Here is a 16,124-nt window from a genome sequence, read left to right on the forward strand (position 1 = left end):
GTGGAGGTGTCTCTGGATTTCACACACTGTCTGTGTTTGCGGTGTTCTGAGGAGTGGTGGTAGGGGACTCCGTCTTTTCCTCACGTGGAGGTGTCACTGGATTTCACACAGTGTCTGTGGAGTGTCGGCTGGAGCTTCTGGCAGCTGTTGGATGCCTGACATGACCGTGTCTCTGTGAACCCACTTACTCCAGAGAGCTGCTGTGGTTTGTGCCGCCTGTCGGAGCCCTGCCTGGCCTGTCAGCACAGGTGGTCTTCTGTGTAGCTGCCATTTGGTTACAGTGTTTCAAAACACACCAAGTGACCGCTGGGCTCGTTAACCTGAGCGAGGTGGCAGTGGGGTGAGCGCGCGCCTGGGCCCACCTGGTTGTGCTCTGCAGGGTTTGGCCCTGTCCTGCCACCCCAGCATCTTCCAACAGTCCTGAGAGCCAAGAAACCCCAACCTGCAGAGAACTCGTCCGGGGCGACGGGGCAGGACTGTGCCCTGGTTGTTATCTCGGCATCCCCACCTCCTGGGAGCCAGGCCAGCTGCTGCCCCGTGTGCCCACCGCCCGGGAGCCGGGCCGGGCTGCCCTGCGTCCCCACCGCCTGGGAGCTGAGCTGGATGCTGCCCCGTGTGGCCGTCGATTCGCGTGAGAACCCTGAGGGAGTTCTCTTCCCCGAGCAGCATCTCTTCCGTTCCTGATACGGTGGAGTATCCTGTTCTCTCTTTGATACCAGATCCCGCGCTTGTGATTGCAACTTTGTTTTCTCTGAGCATCTGTGGTAGGAAAGTAATGTGAAAACGTCATAAGCAGCCAGATCCACTCCTGGTAGGAAAGTGAATTGGTCCTGGCCAACCTCACCCAGGTTTGGAAATAAAAAACAATAACCCCGTGCGCTCCTTCTTTCGGACTCAATTGCCCTGTGGCCGGAGCTTCTGGGAGGAGGCAGGTGGCCTGTTTGTGCTCTCAGCTGTGCGTGTGTGTGTGTGTGTGTGCGCGCGTGTGTTTGTGCTCAGTGCAGCCCAGCCTCTGGTTCCTTCTTTCTGGCTGCAAGTGGTCTCCTGTCACCCTCAGCTGAGGGCACAGTGACGTGGCTGCCTCTGTCTTCCCACTTGGGGATGAGGGAGTCACTGTTTTCCTGTCACCGCCGATGAGGGAGGTGACAGGGTAGGGGGTCTCAGAACCTGGGACACCTAGTAACCCATTTGCTGCTGTATAGCCTTTGAGCAATTGCTTTGAGGGTGTCAGGTTCCGACACCTTTTCATCGAGAGGGTGGTTGGGTGAGTGCTGGTTAGAGCAGACCCCTCGGGGTATTTGTCTTGTGGGAGGTGTGTGCGCCCCCGGAGGCCCAGGCGGCTGAGAGCCCTTCCCCAGTCTCTGTCCAGATGGTCTGGGAATAGCCCCTCCCATGGGGGTCCATCCCATTTACAGGGTTGGGAGCCACATCAGTCCCTTGGTCCCAGACGACCCACTGCCTCTTCTCAAAGGTGCCTCTGCACTGGGAGCTATTCCTCCAGTGGTCAGGAGCGGGGGGTTCCTGGTCCGAAGAGTCCTGGTGCGAGCCTCCCGGCAGCCTCCTCACACGCCCGAGACCTTCTCGTTAGAGGGGAAGAGTGCGCCTGTCCATGCAGTCACAGCGACCCCGTGACAGTGCCACCCGGGAGCAGGGCAGCAAACACACTGGTGTTGCAGCGTACTCCCTCCTTCATCCACCCGGGCACGTGGCTTCAGCAAAATTCAGAGGTTACAGTGGAGCACATGGTGAGTTTCCTTCCCACTCCTGTCCCCACACACCTGGTTCCTGTCGCCAAGGCCCCGGTTAAAAGAACGTCGCCTCCTTCAAGAGACTCATGCCCCACGGCACCGTGGCTTATCACTGCCAGCCCCCAGCAGTGGGCTTGGGAGACCACCCAGAGCTGGGGTCCCCGTCAGGACAGAGGTGCTTGCCCGCTCTGCTCTCTGAGCCCCTCACGCCTTGGCATCCCCTCGCGGAGTTTTCCTTGGTGGTCTTGCGCTGTTGGAGACGCCCTTTAGAATTGCTGTTCAGCAGTTCATGTCACTGATTCAGAATGCCACCTTCATCACACGGGAGCTGGCCGCTGGGAAAGAGAGGGTTCTCCACTGGGGAGAAGTCCAGGCCCTCCTTGTGTATAGTTCTCCTTGGGGTTGAAGGAGTCGTGCTGGAGGTGAGGAAGGTTCTAGAAAAGGTCAGCTGTTTCTTGCTGTGGCCTCTTGGTGTAACTGATGAGTTAGACTTGGGTCAACATGATGAGGTCTTACTTTTCCAGTTGCTTGATGAAGGTCACGTGTAGGGTCGCATCCAAGGAGGACAGTGGGGTCTGGACGTGTGCAGGGCGATGAGGCTGTTCCTGTGTCTTGTTCCGGAGGCAGGTGTGGTGACCGACGCTCACGCTCACTGCACGTGTCGGCTTGTTTTAAGCACAGACCAGGTCCTCTGTGTTTCATTGTAGCTCAGTGTGAATCAGGGTCCCTAGGACAGGACAGGGTTGTGGTAACTTGAATCCACCTACCCTTCTGGAGCCAGCCTTAAATAGAGTGTTGGAGCTTTCAGCGTGTGAAGGGCTAGCCATCGTCCCCCCTTCCTCGAGTTGTGTGAGGACCTTGGCATTGGAGACAGCAGGCACGGGCAGCAGTGGGAGCGGGACCCCTGTGGCTGAGTCACACTGCAGAATCAACACCCCGGGGGTGCTGGTTTCACACCCAGCCCTTCCTCTGAGAACTGCCGCCCCTGCCAAACCCGTGAGGTTCGTGCTGGAAACCATAGTGCAGGGCCATCCGATGAAGACTGTGGTGAAAGCTGAGAAGTTGTGTTTGTGCTGTGTGCCAGTGAGAGTGCACCTGATGTGTCGTGTGTGTGCCCTCTGGTGGATCCATACGCCGAGAGACACGCCCACCCTGTGTACCGGAGCTCAGAGAGATGTGTCTGCTCGAGGGCTGACGTGCAGAGAGGGGTGCTCACCCTGTGTACCAGAGTGGGGAGAGGTGTCCACTCACGTGCCAAAGTGCAGTGAGAGTGCCTGTCTGCGTACCAGAGTGCAGTGGGACACGCGTGGCAGCTGGAGCGTGGTGAGACGCACGTGCCCCAGTGCAGCGAGATGTGCCTATCTGCGTACCAGAGCGCAGTGGGACACGCGTGGCAGCGTGGTGAGACGCACGTGCCCCAGTGCAGTGAGACATGCCTGTCTGTGTACCAGAGCGCAGTGGGACACGCGTGGCAGCGTGGTGAGATGCACATGCCCAGGGGCTGGGTGTGCTTTGGGAACCAGCACGGCTTCTCCTTGCTACTCACCTATATTGTTAAGTAGGTGACCTGCTGTGCAATGTGGTGGCTTCTCTTTCTGTGGCTGTCTGCAGCTTGGACTTAGGAGTGGAGAGAGAGTGGCAGGTATGTCTGGAACTTTGACCATAACTTCCTGACTTACAAGGAGCCCCAGTGGTGCAATGGTTATGTGTCCTGCTGCTAACCACAAGACAGGTAGGTTGAACCCACCCAGCAGCTCTGTGGCAGAAAGGCCTGGCCGTCTGTGCCTATCCTGCTCTGTCACACGGGGTCACCACAAGTCAGAGTTGATGACACCTGACAGCAACATGAGGCCTGTTTTACACAATGTCCTAACCTCCACTGCTGGAGCTTCTCCTGGAACACCCGTGAGCTTTGCCATTACCTGTGTCGTGTGCTTCTGAGGCTCACGCGTGTCTGTCGTTGCCACACTTTGAAAAGGATGTGAGGAGGCTGTTTGGTTTTGTGGACGCCGTCGGGTGACCCGAGGGGTTCTGGCGGATCACATCCTTCTGCGCGTTTCCCTGTGTGGGAATGGCTGCTCGGTCCCCGGAACAGCTTCGTTCACTCAGAGCGGCCCAGCTGCTGTGTTCACCGACGGAAGCCGTGTGGAGGCTCGTGCAGAGCTGAAAGGGCTCTGAGGAAGTCCACCGTGTCCCACTCCTCTGTGGCCAGGCAGCTGAGCCCAGAGATGGGGAGCACAGAGCCCCTGGTGCCTAGTGCTAGCGGTGGATCTGGCCAGGGGCCCTGCTGGAGGCAGAGCCTACTCCTGGCTGGACGCTTGCTTTTGCCTGGTACGTGGGATGCCCAAGGTGGCCAGTGGCAGCACAGGGAGACTATGTTGTGTAAGAGAAGTTTCAAAGAATCAGGAGCTCCTTTAGCCTGAAGAGGTGGGCTCAGGAAGGTGGGAAGCCTCTTCCTAAATGCCTGGACGGGGGTAGGTGGGGTGGGGAGCTCTGAGCCCGAGTGGCTCTAGAGGCCCAGCTCCAGGAGCCAGTGTAACCCACTTTGCAGCCGCTTCCACTGCTGGGGTGACCATCTCTTCACGTCCACAGTGCCAGTGGTGGGTGGCTTTTAGACACTCAGCCCACCCCTGGGTGGTGTGAAGGACCCTTGGACATCACCGTGGGTGTCACAGCGGAGGCAGAGAAGTCCTGGGGCAAGCTGCCCCTGCACGGGAGGATGTGGTTGGGTCTGGCTGAGGCCAGGCTCTGCTGAGGCCGGGTTGGCTCCTGTGTGTTCCCTCAGCAGCTGGCGGCTCACCGGCCACCGCCCCACCCTGGCTGCGGCTCTGACACGCCGGCCCCTCTGCTGGGGAGGCCCCAGTCCACAGGGATTCTTTCCCGTGTCCTTTTCTTCCGCATGCAGATGTGGATCGGTCACACGCTGATGCTGACGTGCCCGGGTGGGGCATGTCACTGGCACCTTGAGGGACGAGTGTCGTGGATGGCCTTGTGTGCCCGAAATGTGTCAGCGTGGTCGGGCCCCGATTCTCAGGGGTTTGGCAGTTGTGTAGTGATGTAATCAACCCCCAGGATGGGATCGGCTGTGTGAGCCACTTGCTTGTTGGGTTGGGTTGGGATGCAACCCCTTGACTCAGGTCCGGGCCCTGCTCTGGTGTAAGGGCAGCTTCCCTGGGGCGTGGCCTGCATCACCCTTTATCCCAGGAAAGGACACTGGGCCCACTGACAGAGGAAGGAGACAGGAACTTCCCCAGAACTGACCCAGAAAGCCTTCCCTAGAGCCAGCGGCTGACCTTGGGCTTCTGGCCTCATAAACTGAGAGAACAAAATCTGTGTGTGAAGCCCCCGCCGGGGTGTTTCTGTGACAGCCTCACTGGACAGTGGGACAGTGAGCTCCATCCCAGAGCCCTCAGTGGCCCTCCCGGCCCCTGGCCTAGCCTGTGACTGTACCTGAGGCTGCTGGCAAACGCAGGTGTGCTTACTCCCGCCACGCACCTGGGCGCCCGGAGCCCAGCTTCTGGTGGGGGCGGGGGCGGAGAGAAGCACCAGCGGGGGGATTGTGGTGGCCAGAGGGGGCCACTCCTTCCAGCTTGTAGCTTGAGGGTGGCGCCCTGGTGGCCCTGGGCTGTGGTGCTGAGTGGTCTGCCCCCGGAAGCACCGTTTGGCCCAGAGGCTGGCCTCAGATCCACAAGGGACAGGTGTCCTCGAGGCAGGTGGGGGCTCGTGCTGGGAGCACAGAACGTGCCTGAGAATTGATTTCCTGCTGCTTGGGGACGTCGGACTGACCACCTGAGGGGGGACAGCGGCCCAGGCTTTGAGGAGGATCAGAGCACAGACGAGCACGTCCCCGTGTTCTTCACAGCACCTCCACGTGCCGAAGACGCCCCACTGAAGACCCGTGGTACACCAGAGGGCCTCCACGAACCTGGGCAGGAGTTTGTGGAAGCCTCTCAAATTCTGGCCAGAACGACTGGCTAGCTCCCTGTGCAGGGCTGTTTTGTCTGGGTCGGGAAGTCTGTGTTTCCTTGCTTCTTAGGTCATTGTATTTTAGGAACAATGAAATGCCAGCCACAGGCACATTTCCCAAGGAGTCATTCGCCGGCTATTCTTGGCCACAAAATCACTGAACTCCTACGTGGAGGCCCTACCTCCACCTGGCAGCGTGCCAGGTGCTGGGAGAGGAGGCAGCAGCCCTGGGCTCATGGGTCCAGGTGACACACGACTGCACAAGGAGGGCTGGTGTGGCAGGAGCGATGCTGGGCCCTGACTGGGTGGGGCGTCCACTCCAGCTGGAGCTAGGGCTTCTGGGCCGGGGGCTGGGGACAAGGGTTCTCAATGAAAGGGCACAGCAGGGACTGGCAGTAGGGAGATGAAGATGTCTGTCTCAGCCCCCAGGTGTGGGAAGTGAGGAGGCTGCACAGAGGGTCACTGTGGGCCCAGTGGCACAGGGTACATAGGGGTCACAAACAGGCTGGTCAGGGCACCCCCGGGCCATGGTGTGCGGGAGGGGCATGTGGAGAGCCCGGGGACGGGCAGTGGCAGATGTGAGCAAACTCGGTGCAGAGCGAATGCGGCAGCCCCTCCGGGAAGGTGATTTACAGAGAGACTCGAGGGCTCCCCCTCTTCCGACAAGGGTGTGTGAGAGCACCGACAAAGCAGCAGTGTTCGTTACCTGTTGTTGTTAGGGGCCGTTGGGTTTGTCTCTGACTCATAGCGACCCTGTGTATGGCCAAATGGAACACTGCCCGGTCCTGTGCCAGCCCCACGACCTTTTCTGTACCTGAGCCCATTGTTGTGTGGCCACTGTGTCAGCCCATCTTGTTGAGGGCCTTCCCCTTCTTCACTGACCTCCACTTCACCAAGCATGACATCCTTCTTCAGGGAATGGTCCCTTCTGACAACACAACCAAATTGAGTGAGGTGAAGTCTGGCCATTCTCGTTTCCAGGGAGCATTCCGGCTGCACTTGTTCCAGGACAGATTGGTTAGTTCTTTTGGCGGTCCGTGGTATGGTACGTTCAGTATTCTCACTGACACCACAACTCAAAAAGCATTGACTCTTCTTTGGTCTTTGGTTACCTAGTGCTGCTCTAACAGAAAATACCCAAAATGGGATGTTTGAACAAACAGGAGTTTATTCTCTTACAGTTTTGGAGCCTAGAAGTGTGAGTTCAAAGTGCCAGGCTCTAGGGGCTGGGTGAGCCCCTTGACCTTGGGCTTCAGCTCTGCCTCCTGCTCCAGGTCCTCTGCTGCTGGAGGCCTCTCTTCACTCAGGCAGCTGTTGGCTGCTGAGGCTGACAAACCCAAGGTCGACAAGTAAAAAAGGCACAGTCCCGATATTAGCAAATCACACGGCAGGCCACTGATGGAAGTCCAAGACGGGAAGATGGCATGGCAGGCTGCTGAACGACTCAGCTACGTGTCGGGTTCAAGTGTGCCAAAAAGCTGGAGACATTCCCAGAGCTTCTCCTTGTGTGCTGGAAGCAGACCACATCCCTAAGGCAGCTACTCAGCTGCTCATGGACGATTCCACTATGGAGTTGATTGCCTCTCTCATCATGGGGAATAACTACCTCCAGACCAGGCCCAGCCAGGTTGACACACAACCTCAACTCCCACGAGCAGTCACTGTAAATTTCCTGGCAGTCAGTGGTACACTGCACCATGGCGATTTCCACCTTTATCAGGGCTTCATTGTTTTCACAGCCACAGTGACAGAGCATGAGCTGGGACACAGGTGGGTTTCAATGGTCATTTATCTTTATTGTGAAGCCTAAAAGTACAGCTCAACAAAACCATGCACATAAGCGTTGACATTGAAGAGCAGAGGCAGCAGGGAGGTGGCCGCCTTGGTGTGTGGCTTCCCAGGGCACGGGGTCCACAGAAGAGTTACTCTGTAGTGCTTCCTGGTTTCCTCTTGTGTTTGTTAGCGTCCTAGAGAGAGGTTGATGGGGCGTGGAGAAGAAATGCCCCTTTTCCTTAGAAATAATTTGTGTAGAATGTGCCCCCAGACAATGGCAGTATTGTCATTAATGTTTGTACATGTGCACACTGTAGGGTGATGTACAGGTCAGATTCCTCCTGGGGGTCGTCCCCCTGGGATGTCATCCCCCCAGGGTGTGGCCCCCTGGGGTGCGGTCCCCCTGGGGTGCGGTCCCTCCGGGGTGCAGCCCCTCCAGGGTGCATTCCCTCTGGAATGTCACCCCTCCAGGGTGAGGTCCCTCTGGGGTGTAGTCCCTCTGGGCTGTCGTCCCTCCGGGGTGTGGTCCCTTTGGGGTGTATGGTCTATCTGGGGTGTAGTCTAGTGGTTTCTCCTTTCAAGGTGAAGTGGGGACATGTGTATGGTCCCCTGTTGATAAACTTACCTGGGGGACCCCACAGGGACACCTGAAGAAGCTTCTAACACGATGTTGAAAGTGACTTGCTAAGTGCATGAGGGCACCTGCGTGTCTAGGTGTAGGCGTCTCCCCAGAGGGAGGGCTTTGGGGAGTGGGGAGTTTGGGTTTGGATGTGACGGGAGGGCGAGGTGAGGGGCCGCCTGGGGGCTCTGGACGCTGTTCTGGGTTGTGGGTGTGGCATGCCCCGTGCAGACTTGAGTGGAGTTTACAGCAAGAACAGACAGCAACTCTGACCAAGGGGCAGCACATGACCAAGGGGCAGCTGCTCAAGCTGGAAGGACCAGGCACCAGCCCTGCGGAGAGCCTGTTACGATGGTTCATAAATTCCAGTCAGCCCTTACTTTTGTCAGATACATGCTCTTGTTCTGGCTGTCACCTTAGAAAGTCACCGGTGGGTGCTGCCACCTGTGCGCTGACCAGCACTTTGTTTTCTGGTGGCGATTGGCACATAGCAGATGGCTCTGTCTGCCAGGAGCTCTGGGCCTGGTGGCCGTCCCTCCTGCAGGCTGCTGCTGCCTGCCCAGTGCTAGACATCTGGCCTTAACCTCTGTTGTGCTGGCTGGTGGCTGACGGCCCCAGCGCAGTGTGTGTGAGGCAGCTGTGGTGCCCAGGCTCTGAGTGCCCTGGTACGGGGGACCCACGTCCTCTGACTGGAAGGAAGGGGCAGCATCGGCGCTCAGGTCCAGTGGCAGGGTGGTCACGGTTCAGGGTCTAGCCCAGGTACTTTGTGTTGGGTAATCGTGGACTAGCCTGGCTGTCCCACAGCCAGTCACCCCACCTCCCGGCCAGCGAGCCTTGCCTTCCCCGGGACATGAGGGAAGGTGACAGTTGAGAGTCTGTTTAGCTCTGTAGGACACAAGCGAGAACCTGCTGGGTCCCCGGCTTGGGACACCAGCGACAGGTGGGGGGCACTCTCTGAATTGGTGGCAGTCACCAGGGAGGCTGAGGGTGAGCTCAAAGGTGGCTCATGCCCGGGCCAGGCTGTGTCGGGATACGGGTTTGGGGCAGGACTAGGGGCTGTGCTTGGACTTGAGACCCCCAAGGCCATTTGGCAGATGCTTGCTGCAACCCTGGGGCGTGGGGAATGTGGACTGAGGGTAGGGAGACGTCTTGGGCCGCAGACACACCTATGTCAAGGAACAGTATTCTAGAAGCAAGCTGTCCACCTGTGTGGGGCCGGGGGCACGTTCCCTGCTGGGTCACCTCTCCCTGGAGGCAGCAGGTAGGCCAGGCCCAGCTGAGGCTCCTGAGGGGTGCTGGTGGGGGGCCGTGATGGTGAGGAGGAGCCTGGAGCTGGGGCTGACTGGTCCTCAGTCCTGAAGGTTAGCATCACGGGTGGTCTGCTTGTCCGTGGACTGAGTTTACAGATGAGGACCCAGCTGCCTGGGATGCTGGTGAGCGCCAGGGTGCAGGGCTAAAGTCACCTAGCCCCACCTGCAGAGTTGGCACCCGGCCCTGGAACCGGGAAGCAGAGTGAGGCAGGCTCGTGGCAGACAACCCCCGAGACCGGCGTGGACTCAGCCGAGGCAGCATGAGGTGGGCAGTGGTCAGGGTCCCTGCTGTGCAAGTGCAAAGCCAGCTCTAGTGGAAACCTAAGTCTGCCTGCTGGACTGAGGGCTGCTCCCCGTGGTGGTTCCGACCTCGCCTTATCCGGGAGCCAGGCCCAGTGACTGGAGTGCGTGCATTTAGGGACTCTGCACCTCACAGCTGTGATCTGTGGGTGCCTGGGGACTCCGCGGACATGACCTGCTCCAGAGTCAGCCCTGGCCGCTGAGGACATGTCCCCACCCAGCTCATCCTGTCACTTTGGAGGGAAGCTGGGTGTTTCAAAGAGGCCTGTGGTGGTCCCTGACAGTGTCTGCTCATTGCCTGTGACCCTGATGTCACAGGGCTCCTGGGCATGGATGCTGCGTGAATCTCTGAGTTGGCAGTGTTGGGGTCCCGTTAACCTGCTAGGAGTCTTCAAAGAGCTGGTGGATCCGCCAGTTGTGGAGCGCAGTCTCATACAGGCTGTCCATGAGTCATGTGTCAGCAGGGTGCTGGACACGCCCTTGTGAACATGTGACTGAGCCCAGGTTGCCCTCCGAGGTTTGGCACTGTGCCCACCTGAACCAAGGTGCCTCGTGGCCTCAGCTCTGCCCCTGGTGTGTGTGGGGGGCATCTGTGATGCGTCTCCGGGTGTCTGTGCGTGTTCTTGATGAATCCTGGGAGCAGCCCACCTGTGTTCACATCTCCAGACAGGGTCACAGGATGTCAGGGCTGCTGCTGCTCTCAGGGGACACACTGGGATGCAGAGCTAGGCCACTGCCCCGAGCCTTGGGCAGCAGCTGTGAGTTCTGGCTTGTCTGGGGCTGACCTCAGCCTCGGCAGGTGAGCTGTCAGGGCCTCCCCACGCGTCACGTGCTGGGAGGGAGCCAGCCACAGTCCCCATGGAGGCCCAGTCCAGTGGAGCTGTGTCAGTTGGGCAGGCTTCCCACTGTGACCCTTCTCTGGGCCACATGATGTCCTGAGCAGACCCTGTAGAGAATGAGGCCTGTGACTGGAGAGCGAACAACAGGGTGGCAGGATCAGCAGGCGGGGCCAGCTGGGCACTGTGCTGTGGTGTGGGAGTGACGAGGTTTCCATGTGGAGTGGTGGCTGGGTCCAGCATCCTGAGACACGTGGGGGACCAGAAAGTGGGTGAGGCTGGAGCCAGGGCCTGGCCTGTCGAGGGGCGGGCTTGCTGGCGTGGGAAGTTTGGGTTTTATGTCACGAGTGTAGGTGGCTGGGGAGAGGCTGCGGTGCTGGGCTCTTAGGTGGGCTGCAGAGGACGGGGAGAGACTGTTGACAGGCCATGGCCTCCCATACCTGTGCTCCTGCGGAAGCCTCCAGGATCCCCACCTGAGAGCCACACAAGCTCTCGTACAACTCAGATAACATCACTTATGTCATCGCGGAGATGTTTCCTTGCCGCAGCACTAATTTGAAAGAGCGTGTGGATGGATGGACGGATGGTAGCTATAATCATTGGGCTGGAGGCAGAGGGAGAGTCTCGCGGGCAGGCGGGCGACCAGTGGGGCCGTGGAGGGGCCGCCTCATGGAGGGTGGATATGGCACCGTGTGTGCAGCTGTAAAGGCCCCGGCAGGGTCCCACTTGTCCTCGGGATGCCGAGCCCGGAACATGTGTCTGACGGAGACAGCCCACAGGATTAAATTCCTGGACCTTGTGTGAGTTTGGGCCCTGCTATTTCCCAGCTGGCCTGCGTCCAGGCCACCAAGACCCCCTCTGGCCATCTCCGTCACAGTGGACATCAGGCGTTCCCCTGGGGTCGCATCTTGTCCCCTTCACTGCTACGGAAAGGAAGTGACCAGAGGAGAGCAGGCGCCTGCCCCCACAGTGAGGGCATTCACACCAGCACCTTCTGATTACTTCTCTGCAGCTCTGGGCAGTGGTCCTGTGCTTTGGCCACTGTCCACACGAGTGGCTGGACTCCTCATTCGTGAGAGGGGCTGGCTGGGTCTCACCCACATGCCCCAGGGGTGCTGGGCATGGCAGTGAGGCCATGACAGCTGAATGGTGTACACATGCAGTCACGCATGGGCATTCTTATGCAGTCACACCCTGCTCACTGTGGGACACTGCGTGCCCTTGGAAAGGGGGCCCCTTTACTTCCCACCCCCTCCCTCTGTCCCCAAGGCTCTGGAACACCCCTTGCAGTTGAGGGCACCTCCTCCACTGGGAGGTCTTGGCGCCCACCCCAGAGGCCTACGGAGACCCTCCTGGCCGGCACACGGTCCTGTGCCTCGGAGGCTTTGCGCCCTGCAGCCTGGCCCCACATCTCCTCTGTGCCGTGGCCCTGAAGGTGGCCGGTTCTGGGTTGGTGCCGCCGTGGTTCCAGAGGTGGCTCTGGGTTCACATTCCTGTCTGGGAGTGGGAGGCTTTGTCTGCCGAGAGAAGGAATGTGAGTTCCTCTTCCCTCCCAGGTCTTTGTTAAAGTTTACAGGCACCCCTGCCCCCCAGCGCGACTTAACTGGGGACATCACTATGAGCGGTACTGCCCCGGCCTGCACCCCTGCCACGGCTGCGACCTTACCGCCTCCGGGAGCTTGGTGACACAGCCAGGGTTTCCTGTGAACGGGGAGCCTTCCTGGTCCCACCATTGTTGTTCAGAGTGTGCCTGGAAAAAAACAAAACTTATTTACTGTGTGCGAGGCCCTGTTTGTTCATAGCTGTGCTGGGAAGTGCCACATCCAAGGAGTCCCAGTGCCGAGTCGTGGTGCCGCCATGCTGGTCACAGGAGGCTGATCTCCCGCGTGCGTCGGGTCCACTGTTTGCCCCGGTGCTGGGCTTTCTTCAGAGAAATGCCCTGGTGCCCTGGTGGTCCTGGGGGGCAGCATCCGGGGCAGCACGCTGAGCTACGTGGGGGCTGGGCTGCCTCCGTGCTCACAGCCACCTGGGTGCAGGTGGTGCAGCAGCCAGGGCTTGATTTCCTAGCTGGGCTCCAACTATGAGGAGAACGGGTGCTGTTGGCCTCCAGGGTCCCCCTCCCCACTTGGCCTGAGCCCCCCCCAAAAGCCCCCTCCCTTGCAGCCCTTGCCAGGCTGTAGTCTTGACTCTCGCTATGAGCTGGGGTATACTGTGGCCATCATGGCTGTCTCCAACACTAGGACAGTGACCTCCCCCACCCCCTGCACATTGGGGTAGCCTCCTGTGGAGGCTAGATATCCCATCTGGGGCCTTAGCCTCCCAGGGGAGAGCTTGCAGGGCGGGTACCCTCATCTGGGGCGAGCTGTCAACAAGCCTTGATGTGTGTGCACAGGTCCTCAGGTCTACTGCTGATAGTGCCACCGGGCAGGTGGGCCCTTGGCAGTGCTGCTGGGCACTACGGGCGGACAGGCCCTTGGGTCCACAGTTGGCAGCGCTCCTGGGTACTGTGTGCAGGCGGGCCCTCGGGTCCACAGTCAGCAGTCGGCAGTACTGCTGGGCGCCATGTGTGGCAGGCTCTCAGGCCCACAGTTGGCAGCGCTCCTGGGTACCGTGTGCAGGCGGGCCCTGGGACCTGGTCAGCAGCATCACTGGGCACTGTGTTTGGGTGGGTCCACAGTCGGCAGTACTGCTGGGCGCCATGTGTGGCAGGCTCTCAGGTCCACAGTTGGCAGCGCTCCTGGGTACCGTGTGCAGGCGGGCCCTGGGACCTGGTCAGCAGCATCACTGGGCACTGTGTTTGGGTGGGTCCACAGTCGGCAGTACTGCTGGGCGCCATGTGTGGCAGGCTCTCAGGTCCACAGTTGGCAGCGCTCCTGGGTACCGTGTGCAGGCGGGCCCTGGGACCTGGTCAGCAGCATCACTGGGCATTGTGTTTGGGTGGGCCCACAGGTCCGCAGTCAGCAACCCCTCTGCAGCCACAGGCCCTGACCCCCTCGTTCTGACTGCCACATGCCAGGGAACAGAAGGGCTTCCTGCGGGTGAGGCTGGAGCCCTGTGCCCTGCTGTCACCTGCCACATGTGTTCTCTGGGTGAGGCCCACTGTAGCTTGCAGTTTGCCTGGGGTCTGATGCCAGCTGCCGTGGGCTTCATCCCCGGCCATGGTGGTGGGCCAAAGCCCAGGCCCCTCCCTGGGTGCCTCTGGCTCACACTTGGGGTCTGGTTGACCCACAGTGGCCAGGCCTTGCAGGTGAGAGTCACTGGGCCCTGAGCACACTCTCTTGGGGAGGAGGCGTGTGTTTTTGCATGTCTGCATATGGGTGTGTCTGTATGTGTAATGGGCACGTGTGTGTGTGTGAGTAACTGGCATGTAGGTTGGTGTCTATGTCTGTGTTGGTATGTCTACATAACAGGCGTGTGTATGTATCTGCATGTGTGCAACTGGTTTCTGTCTGTATATGTCTGTGTTATTGGTATGTGTGTGTGTTTGTGTCTGTGTCTATGTGTGTGTGTATAACTGGCCTTTGTCTTCATGCCTGCATGTGTGTGTCTGTGTATGTAACTGGCCTGTATCTACGTGTCTGCGTGTGTCTTTGTGTGTGTGTGTAACTGGCCTCAGTGTGTTTGTATGTAACTGACCTGTGTGTGTGTAACTGGTCTGTGTCTACGTGTCTGTGTGTAACTGGCCTGTATGTGTGTAACTAGCCTGTATCAAGTGTCTGCATGTGTGTGTGTATGTGTGTGTAACTGGCCTGTGTCTGTGAGTGTGTAAATGGCCCACGTCTCTGGGTCTGTGGGTGTGTAACTGGCCCATCTCTACATGTGTGTAACTAACTGGCCTGTGTGTGTGTGTGTGTGTGTGTTTAACTGGCCTGTGTCTGCGTGTCTGTGTATGTGTCTCTGTGTATAACTGGCCTGCGGGTAACTGGCCTGTGTCTGTGGGTGTGTAAATGGCCCATGTCTCTGGGTCTGCGGGTGTGTAACTGGCCCATCTCTGTGTGTAACTATCTCTGTGTAACTGGCCTGTCTCTGTGGGTGTGTAACTGGCCTGGGTCTCTGGGCCTGTGGGTGTGTAACTGGTCCATCTCTGCATGTATGTAACTGGCCCGTCTCTCTGTGTGTAACTGGCCCATCTCTGTCTGTGGGTGTGTAATGGCCTGGGTCTCTGGGCCCGTGGGTGTGTGACTGGCCCATCTCTCTGTGTGTAACTGACCTGTCTCTCTCTCTGTGGGTGTGTAACTGGCCTGGGTCTCTGAGTCTGTAGGTGTATAACTGGCCCATTTCTGCATGAGTATAACTGGCCTGTGTCTGTGTGTGTGTGGGCGTGTAACTGGCCCATCTCTCTATGTGTAACTGGCCCATCTATAACTGGCCTGTATGTGTGTGTGGGTTTGTAACTGGCCCATCTCTGTCTGTGGGTGTGTAACTGGCCCATCTCTCTGTGTGTAATTGGCCCGTCTCTGCATGTGTGCAACTGGCCTGTGTGGGTGTGTAACTGGCCCATCTGTGGGTGTGTAACTGGCCCATCTCCCTATGAGTGTATAACTGGCCCGTCTCTCTGTGAGTGTGTAACTGGCCTGTCTCTGCATGTGTGTAACTGGCCTGTGTGTGTGTAACTGGCCCGTCTCTGTCTGTGGGTATGTAACTGGCCTGTCTCTCTGAAACTGTCCGGTCTCTGTGGGTGTGTAACTGGCCTGTCTCTGTCTGCAGGTGCGTAACTGGCCTGTCTCTGTGGGTGTGTAACTGGCCCGTCTCTGCATGTGCGTAACTGGTCTGTCTCTGTGGGTGTGTAACTGGCCCGTCTCTGCATGTGTGTAACTGGCCCGTGGGTGTGGGTGCGTAACTGGCCCGTCTGCATGTGTGTAACTGGCCTGTGTGTGTGTGTGGGGGGGTGTAATTGGCCTGTGTGTGTGTGGGTGTGTAACTGGCCCGTCTCTGTCTGTGGGTGTGTAACTGGCCTGGGTCTTTGGGCCTGTGGTGTGTAACTGGCCTGTCTCTGCATGTGTGTAACTGGCCTGTGTGTGTGTGGGTGTGTAACTGGCCCGTCTCTCTGTGTGTAACTGACCCATCTCTGCATGTGTGTAACTGGCCTGTGGGTGGGTGGGTGTGTAACTGGCCTGTCTCTGTGGGTGTGTAACTGGCCCATCTCTGCATGTGTGTAACTGCCCTGTGTGTGGGTGGGTGTGTAACTGGCCCGTCTCTCTGTGTGTAACTGGCTTGTCTCTGTCTGTGAGTGTGTAACTGGCCTGTCTCTGTAACTGGCCTGTCTCTGTGGGTGCGTAACTGGCCCGTCTCTGCATGTGTGTAACTGGCCTGTGTGTGTGAGTGTGTAACTGGCCCAGGTGTCTGGGCCTCTGGGTGTGTAAGTGTGTAAACTGGTCCATCTCTGCATATATGTAACTGGCCTGTCTCTCTGTGTGTAACTGGCCCGTCTCTGTCTGTGGGTGTGTAACTGGCCTGGGTCTCTGGGCCTGTGGGTGTGTAACTGGCCCATCTCTGCATGTGTGTAACTGGCCTGTGGGTGGGTGCGTGGGTGTGTAACTGGCCCGTCTCTGTCTGTGGGTGTGTAACTGGC

At 58.8% G+C, this 16,124-nt stretch overlaps 1 protein-coding gene across 1 annotated transcript in view; it reads left to right on the top strand.

The window, feature by feature from the left end:
- The window catches only part of SLC45A4 (solute carrier family 45 member 4), a 27,393-nt gene that overhangs the window by 1,912 nt on the left and 9,357 nt on the right, over positions 1 to 16,124 (top strand). The gene's annotated exons all lie outside the window — the stretch shown is intronic.

Source organism: Orycteropus afer, unplaced genomic scaffold (genome assembly GCF_000298275.1).
Source record: "Orycteropus afer afer isolate SDZICR_OR568_19922 unplaced genomic scaffold, OryAfe1.0 scaffold00069, whole genome shotgun sequence".
NCBI classification, from domain to species: Eukaryota; Metazoa; Chordata; class Mammalia; order Tubulidentata; family Orycteropodidae; genus Orycteropus; species Orycteropus afer.